The sequence below is a fragment of the Bombina bombina genome, chromosome 6 (genome assembly GCF_027579735.1).
Source record: "Bombina bombina isolate aBomBom1 chromosome 6, aBomBom1.pri, whole genome shotgun sequence".
NCBI lineage: Eukaryota > Metazoa > Chordata > Amphibia > Anura > Bombinatoridae > Bombina > Bombina bombina.
Genome location: NC_069504.1, coordinates 529,163,726 through 529,184,891, shown reverse-complemented (window position 1 = coordinate 529,184,891; position 21,166 = coordinate 529,163,726). Strand labels below are relative to the sequence as shown.

Below are 21,166 nucleotides of genomic sequence, written 5' to 3'. Positions count from 1 at the left end.
TCTGAACCTCCATGGAACGGCTAGGGCATCTATTAGAACAGCTTGAGGATCCCTCAATCTCAACCCGTACTTGGGTAGTTTGGCATTGAGACGGGAGGCCATGAGGTCTATCTCCGGCATCCCCCATCTGCTGTATATCTCTGCAAAGACCTCGGGTGGAGAGACCATTCCCCCGGGTGAATGGATTGCCTGCTGAGGAAGGCCACTACCCAGTTGTCCACACCCGGAATGTGGATCGCTGAAAGCATACAGTTGTGGGCCTCCGCCCATTCTAAAATTTGAGATACTTCTCTCAATGTTAAGGAACTTCTTGTTCCTCCCTGATAGTTGATGTAGGCTACCAAAGTTATATTATCTGATTAGAATCTGATAAACTGGGATGAACCCAGGAGGGGCCAAGCCTTCAGAGCTCCACAGCCCCTGTGCCTTCTTGGCATGCCAAACGGCTCCCCAGCCGGATACACTGTCGTCCGTGGTCACAATCTCCCAGGACGGTCTCAAGACGCATGTGCCTTGGGACAGAAAATCATGACAGAGCCACCAGGAGAGCGAGTCTCTCGACAGGCTGTCCAGAACTATCTGTTGTGACAGATCGGAATGGTTGTTGTTCCATTGTCTCAGCATGCATAGCTGTAAAGGTCTGAGATGGAATCTGGCAAAGGGAATGATGTCCATACAAGACACCATGAGTCCAATCACCTCGATACACTGAGCCACTGAAGGTCTCAAGGAGGCCTGGAGGGCAAAACATGCTGTTGTTAGCTTGCAACGTCTCTGATATGTTAGTAAGATCTTCATGGACACAGAGTCTATAATTGTGCCCAGGAAATTCATTCTGTTATTTGGAGTAGGTGAACTCTTTTCCAAGTTTATCTTCCATCCATGTGACCGAAGAAGACTTAGAAGAAAGGCTGAGTGATCCCTTTCTAGACGAAAAGATGGTGCCTGTAAAAAGATATCGTCCAGGTAAGGAGCTACTGCTATAACTCGGGTTCTGGCAACCGCTAGAAGAGCCCCCAATAGAATAGAAACCCTACCTCTTTCTGATGCAGGTACCGGGACTATTACTCCTAAGGAGATAGATCCCTTACACAATCTAAAAAGGCTGTCCTCTTCTCTGGTCTTGTAGACAGTCTAGAGAGTAGTAATCTGCCCCTGGGCGGATGTGATTTGAATCCTATCCGGTATCCCTGAGATACGATCTCCAGAACCCAAAAATCCTGAACATCCTGTAACCAAGTGTCTGAGAAAAACAAACAAACAATCTGCCACGTACTCGATCCGATCCCGGATCAGGGGACACCCCTTCATGCCGATTTGTTATCGACCGGCTTCTTTTTCTGCTTGGACTTGTTTCAAGACTGAACAGGCTTCCAAGTGCTCTTGGGCTGCTCGGGTTTGGATGAAGATTGAGATTGTTGATTTGTCCAAATGAAAATTAGAGGACTGCCGTCCCTTAGGTCTGTTCTTCTTATCCTGAGGTAGGAAGGCACCTTTCCCTCCAGTAACTGTAGAAAGGATGGAGTCCAGACCTGGTCCAAATAAAATCTTCACCTTGAAAGGAAGAGAAAGAAGTCTGGATTTAGAAGTCATATCCACAGACCAAGACTTCAACCAGAGAACCCTGCGGGCTAGGACCACAAAACCTGAAGCCTTAGCATTCAGGCTAATAATCTGCATAGTCGCATCACAGATGAAAGAATAAGCTACTCTTAAAGCTTTAATTCTCTCCTGAATATCCTCCACGGCAGATTCCACCTCAATAAGTTCTGACAGGGAGTCGCACCAGTAGGTGGTGGCCCCGGCCACCGCAGTCACTCCTGCCACCGGTTGAAATAAAAAAAATCTGCGTGTTGGAACAATTCTCCTTAGGAAAGTTTCCAACTTCTTATCCATAGGTTCTCTAAAGGAAGAGATATCCTCAAGAGGGATAGTAGTACGATTAGCTAGCATTGAAATGGCGCCATCCACCTTAGGGATGGAGCCCCACAGCTCTAATTGAGAGTCATGGGCCGAAAACAATTTTTTAAAAGTAGCCGAGGGAGAAAAGGATGTTCCAATTCTTTCCCATTCGTTACTAATAATGTTCATCATACAAACTGTGACCGGAAAAGTTTGTGGGACCTTCCTGTCTTCATAAACCCTATCTAATTTAGGGATCTTAGGTTCCTCAGGTAGCTTAGCCTCTGGAACTTATCGTGTAGACAGGACCCTCTTAAGTAAAAAACGCAGATGTTCAATTTTAAATCTAAAGGAGGGTTCCTCCGCCGGAGGAGATTTAGTAATAGAAGTCTCCAACTTTGAACATTTACCTTCTGACGCCACAGAGGTTAACTCATCCTCGGATAGCTGGGACATACAAGCTACATCCGATTGGAAATTAGATTAATCTAAAACAGGAGAACTGTGTTTAACCTTTCTCTTACGTTTCCCAGAGATAGGTAGGGGACTCAGAGCCGCGGACACCACTGATTGTAACTGCGCAGTAAAGTCCGCAGGTAAAAGGCCCCCTTCAGACGGAGAAATAGCTGTGCCGCTGGGAACTGCATGTGAAGCGGTTAGGGTAGAAAGGGTAGTAATCTCTCGGTTCACAGAATCCTGAGAGGTTGATGGTTCAGAGGGACTAAGAGCGCTAGGGTTAATAGCAGATTTAGCTCCCTTCTTAGACTTTAAAATGGTACCCAAGCAATTGGAACAAAATTGAGCAGGTCGGCAAACTACAGCCTCCTCACAATATAAGCAGGTATTATTAAGCACTACAGAAGGAGTGGAATTTTCTAACATATTATCAGAGTACTCCATAATAGGTATGTAATCCCACAGTAGAAAGAGAAAAACGATACAAAAACAGAATTTATGCTTACCTGGTAAATTTATTTCTATTGTGATGTATCGAGTCCACGGATTCATCCATACTTGTGGTATATTCTCCTTCCCTACAGGAAGTGGGTGAGAGAGCACCCACAGCAGAGCTGTCTATATAGCTCCTCCCTTAGCTCCACCCCCCAGTCATTCGACCGAAGGCTAGGAAGAAAAAGGAGAAACTATAGGGTGCAGTGGTAACTGAAGTTTTTTAAATAAAAATATACTACCTGTCTTAAATAGACAGGGCGGGCCGTGGACTCGATACATCACAAGAGAACGAAATTTATCAGGTAAGCATAAATTCTGTTTTCTCTTGTAAGATGTATCGAGTCCACGGATTCATCCATACTTGTGGGATACCAATACCAAAGCTTTAGGACACGGATGAAGGGAGGGACAAGACAGGTTGCTTAAACGGAAGGCACCACTGCTTGTAGAACCTTTCTCCCAAAAATAGCCTCCGAAGAAGCAAAAGAATCGAATTTGTAAAATTTGGAAAAAGTATGAAGCGAAGACCAAGTCGCCGCCTTACAAATCTGTTCAACAGAAGCCTCATTTTTAAAAGCCCATGTGGAAGCCACTGCTCTAGTAGAATGAGCAGTAATTCTTTCAGGAGGTTGCTGGCCAGCAGTCTCATAAGCCATACGGATGATGCTTTGCAGCCAAAAAGAAAGAGAGGTAGCCGTAGCCTTTTGACCTCTCCGCTTACCAGAATAGACAACAAACAATGAAGATGTTTGACGGAACTCTTTGGTTGCTTGTAAGTAGAACTTTAAAGCACAAACCACATCAAGATTGTGCAACAGACGTTCCTTCTTTGAAGGAGGATTAGGACACAGCAAAGGAACAACAATTTCCTGATTGATATTCCTATTAGAAACAACCTTAGGAAGGAATCCAGGTTTGGTACGTAAAACCACCTTATCTGCATGGAATATAAGATAAGGTGAGTCACACTGTAAAGCAGATAACTCAGAAACTCTTCGAGCTGAAGAGATAGCTACTAAAAACAGAACTTTCCAAGATAGAAGCTTAATATCTATGGAATGCATAGGTTCAAACGGAACCCCTTGAAGAACTTTAAGAACCAAGTTTAGGCTCCATGGCAGAACAACAGGTTTAAATACAGGCTTGGTCCTGACCAAGGCCTGACTAAACACTTGAACGTCTGGGACATCTGCCAGACGTTTGTGTAAAAGAATAGACAAAGCAGATATTTGTCCCTTTAAGGAACTAGCTGATAATCCCTTCTCCAATCCTTCTTGGAGAAAAGACAAAATTCTAGGAATCCTAATCTTACTCCATGAGTAACCCTTGGATTCACAACAACAAAGATATTTGCGCCAAATCTTATGATAGATTTTCCTGGTGACAGGCTTTCTAGCCTGAATCAGGGTATCAATGACCGACTCAGAGAAACCACGCTTTGATAGAATCAGGCGTTCAATCTCCAAGAAGTCAGACGCAGAGAAATTAGATTTGGATGCTTGAACGGACCTTGGATTAGAAGGTCCTGCCTCATTGGCAGAGTCCAAGGTGGAACAGATGAAATGTCCACCAGGTCTGCATACCAAGTCCTGCGTGGCCACGCAGGCGCTATCAGAATCACGGAAGCTCTCTCCTGCTTGATTCTGGCAACCAGACGTGGTAGGAGAGGAAACGGTGGAAATACATAAGCCAGATTGAAGGACCAGGGCACTGCTAGAGCATCTATCAGTACCGCCTGGGGATCCCGGGAACTGGACCCGTAATGCGGAAGTTTGGCGTTCTGTCGGGACGACATCAGATCCAATTCTGGTGTGCCCCATAGCTGAGTCAGCTGGGCAAATACCTCCGGATGGAGCTCCCACTCCCCCGGATGAAAAGTCTGACGACTTAGGAAATGCGCCTCCCAGTTCTCTACCCCTGGGATATGGATTCCTGAGAGATGGCAAGAGTGATCCTCCGCCCATCGGATAATTTTGGTTACCTCCATCATCGCTAGAGAACTCCGTGTTCCTCCTTGATGATTGATATAGGCTACAGACGTGATGTTGTCCGACTGAAATCTGATGAATTTGGCCGCAGCTAGCTGAGGCCACGCCTGAAGCGCATTGAATATCGCTCTCAGTACTAGAATGTTATATAGATCATAAGCCCTGTGCTTTCAGGAATTTCCAGACTGCACCCTAGCCTAGCAGGCTGGCATCTGTCGTTACTATGAGCCACTCTGGCCTGTGGAAACATATTCCCTGAGACAGGTGGTCCTGAGACAACCACCAGAGAAGAGAATCTCTGGTCTCTTGGTCCAGATGCAGTTGAGGAGATAAATCTGCATAATCCCCATTCCACTGTTTGAGCATGCATAGTTGCAGTGGTCTGAGGTGTAGGCGGGCATAAGGAACTATGTCCATTGCCGCTACCATAAGTCCGATTACCTCCATACACTGAGCCACTGATGGCCGAGGAATGGAATGAAGAGCTCGGCAAGTCATTAAAAGTTTTGATTTTCTGACCTCCGTCAGAAATATTTTCATTTCTACCGAGTCTATCAGAGTCCCTAGGAAGGAAACTCTTGTGAGAGGGACGAGAGAACTCTTTTTTATGTTCACCTTCCACCCGTGAGATCTCAGAAAAGCCAACACAATGTCTGTGTGAGACTTGGCTAGCTGGAAAGTCGACGCCTGAATTAAGATGTCGTCTAGATAAGGCGCCACTGCTATACCCCGCGGTCTTAGAACCGCCTAGCACCTTTTTGAAAATTCTGGGAGCCGTTGCCAACCCGAAGGGAAGGGCCACAAACTGGTAATGCCTGTCCAGAAAGACGAATCTGAGGAATTGATGATGATCTCTGTGAATAGGGATGTGTAGACACGCATCCTTTAAGTCCACGGTAGTCATATATTGACCCTCCTGGATCAGAGGAAGAATAGTCCGAAAAGTCTCCATCTTGAAAGAATGTACTCTGAGGAATTTGTTTAGAATTTTGAGATCCAAGATTGGTCTGAAAGTTCCCTCTTTTTTGGGAACCACAAACAGGTTGGAGTAAAAACCTAGCCCTTGTTCCGCTCTTGGAACTGGGCGAATCACTCCCATGGTATGTAGGTCTTCTACACAGAAGAACGCCTCTCTCTTTGTCTGGTTTGCAGACAATTGAGAAATGTGAAATCTCCCCCTTGGGGGGGAGTCTTTGAAGTCCAGAAGATATCCATGGGACACAATTTCTAAAGCCCAGGAATCGTGAACATCTCTTGCCCAAGCCTGAGCAAAGACAGAGAGTCTGTCCCCTACTAGATCCGGTCCCGGATCGGGGGCTACCCCTTCATGTTGTCTTAGAGGCAGCAGCAGGCTTCTTGGCCTGTTTACCTTTGTTCCAAGCCTGGTTAGGTCTCCAGACTGACTTGGATTGGACAGAATTCCCCTCTTGTGCTGCAGGGGAAGCTGAAGCGGGACCACCCTTAAAGTTCCGAAAGGAACAAGAATTATTTTGTTTGGTCCTCATCTTATTTGTTTTATCCTGAGGGAGGGCATGGCCTTTCCCTCCAGAGATGTCTGAAATAATTTCTTTCAGTGCAGGCCCGAATAGGGTCTTTCCTTTGAAAGGGATGTTCAACAATTTAGATTTTGATGACACATCAGCAGACCAGGAATTAAGCCATAATGCCCTGCGAGCTAAAATGGCAAAACCTGAATTCTTTGCCGCTAATTTAGCAATTTGGAAAGCGGCATCTGTAATGAAAGAATTGGCCAACTTAAGGGCCTTAATTCTATCCATAAAATCTTCTAATGGAGTCTCCACCTGCAGAGCCTCTTCTAGAGCCTCAAACCAGAAAGCAGCTGCAGTAGTTACAGGAACAATGCATGCAATAGGTTGGAGAAGAAAACCTTGATGAACAAAAATTTTCTTTAGGAGACTCTCTAATTTTTTATCCATAGGATCTTTGAAAGCACAACTGTCTTCGATAGGTATAGTTGTACGCTTAGCAATAGTAGAAATAGCTCCCTCCACCTTAGGAACAGTCTGCCACGAGTCCTGTATGGTGTCAGATATGGGAAACATTTTCTTAAAAACAGGAGGGGGAGCGAACGAAATACTTGGTCTATCCCACTCCTTAGTATCAATAGTCACAATCCTCTAAGTATCTGTCCATTTACACAATTTCTCTGGGACCACTATAGGGTCATAATCGTCTAGAGTAGCTAATACCTCCTTGAGCTAAAGCATCATAAAGCCTTAGTAACTTTGCACAACTATGCAAATAAACAATTAACCCCTTAATGTAAAAACCGGATTGAAAAAACTTCAAAACCGGTGAAATAAGGTTCAGCACCTTGCCACAGCTCTGCTGTGGCGCCTACCTGCCATTTAGGAACGATTTGTGGGGGAAAAAAACCTGTTTACAGCCCTCAAATACAGCAGGAATCTCTGGAGAAGTAGCTGGATGCTTCTGAGGTAAATAAACTGTGAAACTGAAAATAGGCCCCACCCACCTCACTCGATGTTATGGGGCCTAAAAAATACCACAGAGTGTTTTTTAAACTAGCCATGTGGGTTAATAACCCTTAAACAAGCCACAAAGACCCCTTAAAGTCCCTCAAAAAACGTTTTATTTGTAATTAAACCAAAACGTTTTTTCCTATTAGTGTCACCAGTAACTATGAGCCCTTTATGCAAGCTTGGATTCCTCTTTTACTGAATACAGCTTACCTTTCCCTCATGGGGATATTGCCAGCCTTTTCTAGAAATAACACAGTCTGTCTAGAAAAAAATAGACTGAACATACCTTAATGCAGTTTAGCCTGCAAACTGTTCCCCCAACTGAAGTTTTCCTGTACTCTTCAGCCCTTGTGAGAACAGCAGTGGATTTTAGTTACAAAGTGCTAAAATCATCATCCTCCTTGCAGAAATCTTCATCCCTTTTCTGCCAGAGAGTAAATAGTACACACCAGTACCATTTAAAATAACAAACTTTTGCTTGAGAAAATAAAAACTAACATTTTTGTCACCACACTCCTCTTTCCCCTACCTAGCAGTTAAGCAGGCAGAGAGAATGACTGGGGGGTGGAGCTAAGGGAGGAGCTATATAAACAGCTCTGCTGTGGGTGCTCTCTCTGCCACTTCCTGTAGGGAAGGAGAATATCCCACAAGTATGGATGAATCCGTGGACTCGATACATCTTACAAGAGAAAATAAACGTTTTGAATATAGAAAGGCACCTTTATAAAACCAATGGCTGGGGCACTCACCACCTCCTAGACCCAGACAATTTGTCAAGAAACGCTCCTCATGAGTGCTGTCTGCAGTAGGATCGTAAGGAAGTGAATTAAGCCGCACCCGGTCACATGGTGTGCAAGGCAGGACCTCCCCTGCTATGAACAAGTGTGCAAAGCTATTAGGAGCTGCGCAACTCACAAAGGTGAAAGTGAAACCTGCCTGTTCCAGCCAAAAGTACACAGTCTAAATGAGTCCTGAAAATGTTCTTTACAAAAGTTAAAGCAGTATATAAACTCCCCAAACTGTTCCCAATAAACTCCTACTGAGGAGATATTAACCCTTGATCCTACTGAGGTATAGAGGAGTCACACTGTGACCTTATATAAGGCATCCCTGCTATATGAAATAACACAGACTTACCCTCCAGGATCCGTGCTGTGGAACAGATACAGCCTCTCAAGTGTGACACCTTTGTAGCGATGTTCTGACAGGGACCTAAGTGTGGAAAAAGCAAGCAGTGTAATTCGTTAACACTGATTGCTCAGGAGTTATTAGATAGACAGTCTTGATGGCTTTGTAGAAAAACTTTTCCTGCATCTCCAGACTCTAACCTTCATCAATACTCTCATTTATACGATTATAAATATATTATATGATTACTTAAAACTCCAGTCCTCTCTTGAAGGGAACATACCCATTAAGGACTATCTGAATCTTCTGACACTTCTCTGCCATCCTCCTCTAGTGATGAAAGGCAAAGAATGACTGGGGGGGATAGGGAAAGTGAGAGGGATATTTAAGCCTTTGGCTGGGGTGTCGATGCCTCCTCCTGGTGGCCATGTGTTTTAATTCCCAACAGTAAGGAATGAAGTTGTGGACTCTCCCTGCCTTAAAGAAAGAAATAGAGTATCAATTTCCCTTTAACAGCTTTGTTTTCCTACTCATAACAGTCAAATAATGCTAAAAAAAAAATCAATTAAAACATCTTATCTTCTAATTTCCAGTCTGCTTTCAAAACTATTGAACCTCCTAAAGGTTTTGTATTATGTTAGCATTACAGCTATATTTATTGCACATTTTTATTATACTGCACTAATAGCTTGTATCACTTTTGCTAGGATATGCCATGCATCCATTAAAATATCTATAACAGAATAATCAATCTGGGAAAGGACAAGCTTTCCTGACTATGCTAAAAATAAAACATTACGAGACACACATTACAAGCATAACCATATACAATCCTGAGTTGTATTGGAAAGTGAACTTTATTAAAATGTTGAAAATATAGCCATGAAAATGAAGAATTAAGAGAATATAAAGATATATTTAACAGCAACAATGGCTAATATTAATATTCTGAAACTAAATCTAAACATCTCTTAAAAAATACTCGAGTCATGATCGTTAACAATATGGTGTCCTCAGCAAATTGCTATGTAACTTCCATTCTTTTCTCCAGGGCAGAAACAAATTACGATTTTTAGCTTCACAAATCAAATATTTTCTATATAATTACCCAAACTCCAAAACTTCCATCACCTTTCCCTCTTGCTTGCTTAAAGGGACAGTCCCCTCCAAAAATGTTATTGTATAGAAGGATAGATAATCCCTTTTATTTATTATTAATTATTGCTCATTCCCCAGTTTTGCATAACCAACACTGTTATATTAATACACGTTTTATCTCTGTGATTACCTTGTATCTAAGCCTCTTCTGACAGCCCCCTTATCACATGGCTATTTATTTATTATCTATTGACTTGCATTTTAGCCAGTTAGTGCAGTGTCATGCACATCTCCACGGGAGAGAACACAATATTATCTATATGGCACACATGAATTAGCAGTCTCTTGTGAAAAGCCAATAAAAAAAGCATGTGATAATCTTTTCCAATTCTTCTCCCCCACCCTCTTTTCTCTTTCTTTCTTTTCTAATCTACTTAAAAAACAAAAATCAAAAAACATAATTTATGCTTACCTGATAAATTTATTTCTCTTGTAGTGTATCCAGTCCACGGATCATCCATTACTTGTGGGATATTCTCCTTCCCAACAGGAAGTTGCAAGAGGATCACCCACAGAAGAGCTGCTATATAGCTCCTCCCCTCACTGCCATATCCAGTCATTTGACCGAAACAAGACGAGAAAGGAGAAACCATAGGGTGCAGTGGTGACTGTAGTTTAATTAAAATTTAGACCTGGACTTCCGGTGGGCGGCGACCCAAGATGGCCTCAAGACTATGAAGCTCTGATTATCGTCTCAAACTTATTGTTTGAAAGTGGCCATACCTCAAGCCATCCTAACCACCCTTAGCAGTTCGGCTGTTTGGGAACCTTAAGGGATCAGGATTTCCAGCTCCTGGCCCCCGAGAAGTCAGAAAAAGTAGAGATTTTGGGGAAGATTGGAAACGGGAGTAGTGTACAGCGTGTTATCCTGAGTAGCAGCAGCCCGGGCAGACATAATGTCTAACTCCTCCTCAGAAGATCACCAACTCACGGAGATAGTACTCTCCTTAAAAAACATGTTGCTGCCGGCATTAACTAAGCTGGAAGAAGCTACACAGCATTTGTTAATTGAGATTCGGGCTCCCAGACCTGAATGTACATCAATAAAATGGCGCCGACCAGAGGCTGGCTCAACTGACACCAAGTACGGCACTTCACAGGCTATGCCTCCTCAGGGACATAGAGCGAAACTCACTACACAGATGACGGATCCCTGTGAATCGGAAGCTTCTCAGCATCATAACTTAGAAAAGGCTGAAGAAGCATTTACCTCTGATATCACCATAACAGCAAATATCATTACAGCGGCAGTATGCACAGATGAACTTAACGATCTGCCCGCCAGTTTCCCTACACATTCTGTAATGGCCCTATCCGCCACCTCAGCAACGGAGCATGAACATGGGACAGCCTCTTTCGTTACTAGGTTGGCAGGAGCGACACTGATCTATGCAAAAACTGAAAACCTATTTGCAGACCCTCTCACAAAATCTGCAACGGCCATACTTGTTCTAACGGCAACAGTTTGTGATGCTGAGACGCGACAGGACACTACTATGGGGAGACCCTCTTGCCGCCGTTCTCCTGGGACACATTATACTCTCCTGAGGTATTATCATTCTTTGATCCTAAACCGAGCTGGAATTGGCTGAATTAGCGCTCTGGACTCACTCTCCCCTTATTATTATTATAACATGACTTTCTTTTGATCACCAGAAGTCCCTTGCAACCTGGCTTATAAACTCTGCAAATCTATGTGTATCACTTACCTTAAAGCCGCTGTTTCAAACTCCTAGATCTCTGGACTGATACTCATATTACTGAAATGAACTCATAAACTGCCGTACATGACTCTACACTGTATTTGAGACTCTCATGCGAGTTCACCCAGGGACTCTGGTAACTGATCTTGTCTGCTTAATTAGCGCATAAATCTCTGATAATGCCGGTCTTGTTTTACGAAGCAGCGTCAGCCAAAGAGGGCATAGGCTAATAACGGAAAGACCATACTTAAGCTGGCTCTTCTGCTGTTTGCACTAATGCGCTATTTGAATAACCCGCAAAACCTGAGCGGTTTGATAATCAATACACCGCTCTTCATGTTACATTTTATGCTGAGACTCAGTAAAGCTTATTGTAATGCCTATTTTGCTTTGTAATATATGCGGATGGGACTGTTCATCTATTCTCTTTGTGACTTAGTTATGATGTTGTTTGTTTATTCAATATGTTTGATTTGTAGTTATTTTTGCTTAAATGCCAAAAATAATATTGCCTTGTATATAGGATTGGAGCCTTGCACCTGCATGGATAAGGGAGCTACTGCACATTTGAACATACTTCTCTGCCCTAACACCTAATACCTGACACCCTGAGCTTTCTCGAATCTATCTTCACGAACAGTACTTTGTAGGGAGAAATAAGGAAAATATTCCATCTCTACTAGCAAATGTGCTCCCTGTAGCTACATCTCTATAGATACACAAACTCAGTAATGCACTACCTGACGCTCCCTTACAAATAGAGTCCTGTCATATGCTCTAGGTGAAATGTCCTTTAATGCTATATAAATGTCAGAATGGAACCTTGCACTTACTGAAAGGTTGGTTACTCTACCCGCTGGATGCACCCCCTGTATTTGTGAACTACATTTCTCTGGGTAACATGGGGCATTAATAATTAATTGTTAATTGTAGGCTGTAAAAGTTGTGTTTGGTTTTTTTTTTTTTTTTTTTTATTTTATTCTGTCTTTATTCATTTTCTTTTTATTTGGAAAAGGGCAGCAGATTCTCTACCTAACCTTAACCCCATTATTTTCTAGCTTCTGGTTTACCCCATACAGGGACTCCTCAGATAAGTGAAATCATGGTAGGTTTGTTTTGTTTCAAATAATTTACAAAAGGTTTTAAGCATATTGATGAACGACCTTGATGAATATAATTCCAGTTTACAATGTCTCTAGAACAGACAGAGAGGGTCTTTATATGTGCTAGCCTTATCTAGTGTGTACAATGCCCTGGTAGTGAATTGTCTACAGCATTTGCTTTAGTAGTCTACTAACATACTCCCATACCTAATCTATATACATCCTTATAAACACCTTCACGAGGACCTACAGGCTCTTTCCTTAAAGTGAAACTCCTTAGCATACTCGATCAGACTAGACAGACCAGCCCCTCTGTAATAGGAGTAAACTGTATAGAAGCAAAGGGTGATAATGCTTTATAATGGAAGCCAGGCCTGGCCCCACTGGCCGATTAAAACTATTTTTATGTTTAAAATTAACATAGCTTTACTAACATGACTGTTTCAAATGGAGTCTCGGACAGCCCCTGTAACAGATTAAATCAGCCACTATATAGACAGTCATTGTAGGATTTATGTTTTGCTTGATTTTTCTGTGTCCACTCCTGTTATGGGTGATATGCCTGTTCCTGTTTCACCATTGTAAAAGTTGACTCCACATACTGACCTTGCCTAGTGTAAAGTCCTTGTACTCAAACTATGGCATCACTGTTCAGTTGCTAGGCCTGGAGTTGTGCCGGACTCTTTTAATACCACTTCTAGCCATATTACAAAAATACTTAGATTAGCCTGATCACCATTACCAAATATGCCACAGAGACTAGTTAATTTTGTCAAGAAAGAAAAAGGAGTAAAGGACAGGCTGGAGCGGTTGCGGGGGTAGGGAGGTTTTGTTTTATTTTGTTTGTTTAGGTTGTTGTTGTGTTATGTGTTATTGTACTAATATTATAAAACTGAGAAGCACAGGTGCATTGGGTAATGACACTCAGTTAATCTTGCCATAAATTCTGATGCAAGGATCATTTCATACCATAATATTGTTTCAGCTTCAAATCTCTAGATTCCATGGGTATCCGGCTTTGCGGACAGAGATTGTTTCTTTATATTTTATGATAACAAGTATGCCTTTCCTGCGAATTGATAGATGTTAACATGTGGTATCCATTCTATAATATGAATTTTAATGTCGATGTAACTCTCCTTGTCAATGTATCTGCTCAATCACTTGTACCTGTGTTTCTTCAATAAAAAGAATTTAAAAAAAAAAAAAAAAAAAAAAATTTAGACCTGCCTTAAAAGGACAGGGCGGGCCGTGGACTGGATACACTACAAGAGAAATAAATTTATCAGGTAAGCATAAATTATGCTTTCTCTTGTTAAGTGTATCCAGTCCACGGATCATACATTACTTGTGGGATACCAATACCAAAGCTAAAGTACACGGATGATGGGAGGGACAAGGCAGGAACTTAAACGGAAGGAACCACTGCCTGTAGAACCTCTCTCCCAAAAACAGCCTCCGAAGAAGCAAAAGTGTCAAATTTGTAAAATTTTGAAAAGGTGTGAAGCGAAGACCAAGTCGCAGCCTTGCAAATCTGTTCAACAGAGGCCTCATTTTTAAAGGCCTAGGTGGAAGCCACAGCTCTAGTAGAATGAGCTGTAATCCTTTTAGGGGGCTGCTGTCCAGCAGTCTCATAGGCTAAGCGTATTATGCTCCGAAGCCAAAAGGAGAGAGAGGTTGCTGAAGCTTTTTGACCTCTCCTCTGTCCAGAGTAAACGACAAACAGGGCAGATGTTTGACGAAAATCTTTAGTAGCCTGTAAGTAAAACTTCAAGGCCCGGACTACGTCCATATTATGCAAAAGACGTTCCTTCTTTGAAGAAGGATTAGGACACAATGATGGAACAACAATCTCTTGATTGATATTCCTGTTAGAAACCACCTTAGGTAAAAACCCAGGTTTGGTACGCAGAACTACCTTGTCTGAATGAAAAATCAGATAAGGAGAATCACATTGTAAGGCAGAAAACTCAGAGACTCTTCGAGCCGAGGAAACAGCCATCAAAAACAGAACTTTCCAAGATAAAAGTTTAATATCAATGGAATGAAGGGGTTCAAACAGAACTCCCTGAAGAACTTTAAGAACCAAGTTTAAGCTCCACGGGGGAGCAACAGTTTTAAACACAGGCTTAATCCTAACTAAAGCCTGACAAAATGCCTGGACATCTGGAACCTCTGCCAGACGCTTGTGCAAAAGAATAGACAGAGCAGAGATCTGTCCCTTTAAAGAACTAGCTGATAAGCCTTAGTCCAAACCCTCTTGGAGAAAGGACAATATCCTAGGAATACTAACCTTACTCCATGAGTAACTCTTGGATTCACACCAATAAAGATATTTACGCCATATCTTATGGTAGATTTTCCTGGTGACAGGCTTTCGTGCCTGTATTAAGGTATCAATGACTGACTCGGAGAAGCCACGCCTTGATAGAATCAAGCGTTCAATCTCCATGCAGTCAGTCTCCATGCAGTCAGAAATTAGATTTGGATGATTGAAAGGACCTTGTATTAGAAGGTCCTGCCTGAGGCAGAGTCCATGGTGGAAGCGATGACATGTCCACTAGGTCTGCATACCATGTCCTGCGTGGCCACGCAGGCGCTATCAGAATCACTGATGCTCTCTCCTGTTTGATTTTGGCAATCAGTCGAGGGAGCAGAGGAAACGGTGGAAACACATAAGCCAGGTTGAAGAACCAAGGAGCTGCTAGAGCATCTATCAGCGTCGCTCCCGGGTCCCTGGACCTGGATCCGTAACAAGGAAGCTTGGCGTTCTGGCGAGACGCCATGAGATCCATTTCTGGTTTGCCCCAATGATGGACCAGTTGAGCAAACACCTCCGGATGGAGTTCCCACTCCCCCGGATGAAAAGTCTGATGACTTAGAAAATCCGCCTCCCAGTTCTCTACGCCTGGGATGTGGATCGCTGACAGGTGGCAAGAGTGAGACTCTGCCCAGCGAATTATCTTTGAGACTTCTAACATCGCTAGGGAACTCCTGGTTCCCCCTTGATGGTTGATGTAAGCCACAGTCGTGATGTTGTCCGACTGAAATCTGATGAACCTCAGGGTTGCTAACTGAGGCCAAGCTAGAAGAGCATTGAATATTGCTCTTAACTCCAGAATATTTATTGGGAGGAGTTTCTCCTCCTGAGTCCACGATCCCTGAGCCTTCAGGGAGTTCCAGACTGCACACCAACCTAGAAGGCTGGCATCTGTTGCCCTTGGACAGATGGACCCGAGATAGCCACCAGAGATGAGAATCTCTGGTCTCTTGATCCAGATTTAGTAGAGGGGACAAATCTGAGTAATCCCCATTCCACTGACTTAGCATGCATAATTGCAGCGGTCTGAGATGCAGGCGCGCAAATGGCACTATGTCCATTGCCGCTACCATTAAACCGATTACTTCCATGCACTGAGCCACTGACGGGCAAGGAATGGAATGAAGGACACGGCAAGCATTTAGAAGTTTTGATAACCTGGACTCCGTCAGGTAAATTTTCATCTCTACAGAATCTATAAGAGTCCCTAGGAAGGAGACTCTTGTGAGTGGGGATAGAGAACTCTTTTCCACGTTCACCTTCCACCCATGCGACCTCAGAAATGCCAGAACTATCTCTGCATGAGACTTGGCAATTTGAAAGCTCGACGCCTGTATCAGGATGTCGTCTAGATAAGGAGCCTCCGCTATGCCTCGCGGTCTTAGAACCGCCAGAAGTGAGCCCAGAACCTTTGTAAAAATTCTCAGGGCTGTGGCCAACCCAAAGGGAAGAGCTACAAATTGGTAATGCCTGTCTAGAAAGGCGAACCTTAGGAACCGATGATGATCCTTGTGAATCGGTATGTGAAGGTAGGCATCCTTTAAGTCCACTGTGGTCATGTACTGACCCTCTTGGATCATGGGTAGGATGGTCCGAATAGTTTCCATTTTGAATGATGGAACTCTGAGGAATTTGTTTAAGATCTTTAGATCCAAGATTGGTCTGAAGGTTCCCTCTTTCTTGGGAACCACAAACAGATTTGAATAAAACCCCTGTCCTTGTTCCGTCCGCGGAACTGGATGGATCACTCCCATTACTAGGAGGTCTTGCACACAGCTTAGGAATGCCTCTTTCTTTATCTGGTTTGCTGATAACCTTGAAAGGTGAAATCTCCCTTGTGGAGGAGAAGCTTTGAAGTCCAGAAGATATCCCTGAGATATGATCTCCAACGCCCAGGGATCCTGAACATCTCTTGCCCACGCCTGGGCGAAGAGAGAAAGTCTGCCCCCCACTAGATCCGTTTCCGGATAGGGGGCCGTTCCTTCATGCTGTCTTGGGGGCAGCAGCAGGCTTTCTAGCATGCTTGCCCTTGTTCCAGGACTGGTTAGGTTTCCAGGCCTGTCTGGAATGAGCAACAGTTCCCTCTTGTTTTGAAGCGGAGGAAGTTGATGCTGCTCCTGCCTTGAAATTTCGAAAGGCACGAAAATTAGACTGTTTGGCCTTTGATTTGGCCCTGTCCTGTTGAGTAATTTAGACTTTGAAGTCACGTCAGCTGACCAGGATTTAAGCCATAGCGCCCTACGCGCCTGGATGGCGAATCCGGAATTCTTACCCGTTAGTTTAGTCAAATGAACAATGGCATCAGAAACAAATGAGTTAGCTAGCTTCTAAGCGTTCTAAGCTTGTCAATAATTTCATTCAATGGAGCTGTATGGATGGCCTCTTCCAGGGCCTCAAACCAGAATGCCGCCGCAGCAGTAACAGGCGCAATGCATGCAAGGGGCTGTAAAATAAAACCTTGCTGAATAAACATTTTCTTAAGGTAACCCTCCAATTTTTTATCCATTGGATCTGAAAAAGCAGAACTGTCCTCAACCGAGATAGTGGTACGCTTTGCTAAAGTAGAAACTGCTCCCTCCACCTTAGGGACCGTCTGCCATAAGTCCCGTGTAGTGGCGTCTATTGGAAACATTTTTCTAAATATAGGAGGTGGGGAAAAGGGCACACCGGGTCTATCCCACTCCTTGCTAATAATTTCTGTAAGCCTTTTAGGTATAGGAAAAACATCAGTACACACCGGCACCGCATAGTATCTATAAAGCCTACACAATTTCTCTGGAATTGCAACTGTGTTACAGTCATTCAGAGCAGCTAATACCTCCCCAAGCAATACACGGAGGTTCTCAAGCTTAAATTTAAGATTAGAAATCTCTGAATCAGGTTTCCCCGAGTCAGAGATGTCACCCACAGACTGAAGCTCTCCGTCCTCATGTTCTGCATACTGTGACGCAGTATCAGACATGGCTCTTACAGCATCTGCGCGCTCTCCTAACCCCAGAGCTATCGCGCTTGCCTCTTAATTCAGGCAATCTAGATAATACCTCTGACAGGGTATTATTCATGATTGCAGCCATGTCCTGCAAGGTAATCGCTATGGGTGTCCCTGATGTAATTTGCGCCATACTAGCGTGCGTCCCCTGAGCGGGAGGCGAAGGGTCTGACACGTGGGGAGAGTTAGTCGGCATAACTTCCCCCTCGACAGAACCCGCTGGTGATAATTCTTTTATAGATAAAGACTGATCTTTACTGTTTAAGGTGAAATCAATACATTTAGTACACATTCTCCTATGGGGCTCCATCATGGCTTTCAAACATAATGAACAAGTAGGTTCCTCTGTGTCAGACATGTTTAAACAGACTAGCAATGAGACTAGCAAGCTTGGAAAACACTTTAAAACAAGTTTACAAGCAATATAAAAAATGTTACTGCGCTTTTAAAAAACACAAATTTTGTCCAAATTTGAAATAACAGTGAAAAAAGGCAGTTACACTAACAAAATGTTTACAGTGTATGTAATAAGTTAGCAGAGCATTGCACCCACTTGCAAATGGATGATTAACCCCTTAATACCAAAAAACGGAATAACAAATGACAAAACAACAGCTCTACTGTGGCTTTTTACCTCCCTCAATACGACTTTTGAAGCCTTTTGAGCCCTTCAGAGAAGTCCTGGATCATGCAGGAAGAAGCTGGATGTCTGTGTCTCTAATTTTTGCTGTGCAAAAAAGCGCTAAAATAGGCCCCTCCCACTCATATTACAACGGTGGAAAGCCTCAGGGAACTGTTTCTAGGCAAAATTCAAGCCAGCCATGTGGAAAAAACTAGGCTCCAATAAGTATTATCACCAAACATATATAAAAAACAATTAAACATGCCAGCAAACGTTTTAAAATACACTTTTATAAGAGTATGAATCTCTATTAATAAGCCTGATACCAGTCGCTATCACTGCATTTAAGGCTTTACTTACATTACTTCGGTATCAGCAGCATTTTCTAGCAAATTCCATCCCTAGAAAAATATTAACTGCACATACCTTATTGCAGGAAAACCTGCACGCCATTCCCCCTCTGAAGTTACCTCACTCCTCAGAATGTGTGAGAACAGCAAAGGATCTTAGTTACTTCTGCTAAGATCATAGAAAACGCAGGCAGATTCTTCTTCTAAATACTACCTGAGATAAACAGTACACTCCGGTACCATTTAAAAATAAACTTTTGATTGAAGAAATAAACTAAGTATAAAACACCACAGTCCTCTTACGACCTCCATCTTTGTTGAGAGTTGCAAGAGAATGACTGGATATGGCAGTGAGGGGAGGAGCTATATAGCAGCTCTGCTGTGGGTGATCCTCTTGCAACTTCCTGTTGGGAAGGAGAATATCCCACAAGTAATGGATGATCCGTGGACTGGATACACTTAACAAGAGAAATTACTGTTTTTTTGTTTTATAAGCATTGCAGAAAATGTTTATTTCAATTTTATTTTAAACTCCATTATTTGCCTGTAATTATAGAGCAGAGGTTGAAACCAGTTTTCCCATGTTATGGCAAAACTAAAAGATCTTATCATAGCTGTGTCTTGGCTGCAACTCTGGGAGGGAAGGAGTTGACTAGGATATTTAAGATAGGGCTTCCCATTTAAAGCTACTTTCATATGTTGAACCCTTAGATTAATGATGACTGCTAGAACTTGGATGCAAGCTGTTATACCCACCACATATGCTAAGGTTGATCAGTAATAAATGTTAGGAAGGGAGAGGTTCAAGAACAATCTATTGTTAAAAGGAACGGACCAGATCAACAATTTGATATCTCCGATTAGGGCTAGGTATTACCCATAGACAATCAGCAACATACTTGGCAATACCCATGGTCAGACAAAGGCAAGGTCAGTTCTGTGTTAACTGGAGACTGAACTTGGCAATACTTGTAGTCAGGCTCAGGCTGAGCCTGCAACATGATATCTACTCAGGTAAATGCGTTGTCAGCTACATAATAAATGCAGAAGGATGTGGCAATGCTTATAGTCAGTACATACTGGATTAGCAACTTGATAACTAAATAGAAAACATGACAATAAAACACCTTACAATATAGCAAGAAAGTGTGATGTTGCACCTCTATATTTTGTGTAGATTTGGGGCTCATACTAAACTCTAACAAAAGTGCTAGGTATCTTCTTTCTTTGAATATTAAAGGGACATTATACACTCATTTTTTCTTTGCATAAATGTTTTGTAGATGATCTATTTATATAGCCCATAAAGTTTTTCTTTTGAAAAATGTATAGTTTTGCTTATTTTTAAATAACATTGCTCTGATTTTCAGACTCCTAACCAAGCCCCAAAGTTTTATGAGAATACTGAGGCATACTTACTCCAGCTTGCTCCTGTTTGTGTAAAGGGTCTTTTCATATGCAAAAGAAGGGGGATGGGGGAGTGTCTTATTTCCCACTTAAAGTGGGCTTTCCAGCTACCTTTTCAACAGAGCTAAACTGAGAGCCTCTAAGTAAATTTTTAAACAGTTTTATACCGGATTTCTATATCAGTATCTGTGCATCCTATTTTTTATAGTAGTGTCTATTACATACAGTTATATGAAAATGAGTGTATACTGTCCCTTGAAAGCATAGCAACATGACCTCCATACACAGCAGGGAACACGCTGTTTGACATCCAGGGCAGCCAACTTAAATGTGCTCAATCGTATACAACACGTTCTGGGACATAACAGATACATATAAGGGATTTTCCTAATCCAATCCAGCCACTGACTATATTGTGCATACATCCTTGGACTAAGGAGACATAGAGGCAAATTTATCAAGCTCCGTATGGAGATTGATGCTCCGTGTTTCTGGCGAGCCTGCAGGCTCGCCAGAAACAGCAGTTATAAAGTAGCGGTCACAAAGACCGCTGCTCCATAACCTGTCCGCCTGTTCTGAGCAGACGGACACACATCGCCACAATACAACCCGATCGAGTACGATCGGGTTGATTGACACCCCCCTGCTGGCGGCCCACTGGCCGCGAGTCTGCAGGGGGCGGCGTAGCACCAGCAGCTCTTGTGAGCTGCTGGTGCAATGCTGAATACGGCGAGTGTATTGCTCGCCGTATTCAGCGGGGTCTGGCGGACCTGATCCGCAGTGTCGGATCAGGTCCGCCAGACCTTGATAAATATGCCCCATTGGATCTATGCATTAGGGACTTGCTGCTATATTTTTTTAAAGTACGGTGTCAGATAAAATCTCAACAAATAACCACTGCATTAAACCTCCACTACATTATAATACTATATTTAATCATTGTTTACATATACTTATGAACCAAAGATAACTTTTAAAAATTAAAACACTCAGTTGCATATTTTCAGATTTACTTTTTTATTTTTATATACTGAGCTTGGAGAA

General features: G+C 42.8%; 1 protein-coding gene across 1 annotated transcript in view; it reads right to left on the bottom strand.

The window, feature by feature from the left end:
• ATP8B4 (ATPase phospholipid transporting 8B4 (putative)) overlaps window positions 1–21,166 on the bottom strand; it is a 932,005-nt gene that overhangs the window by 851,113 nt on the left and 59,726 nt on the right. The window lies entirely within an intron of this gene.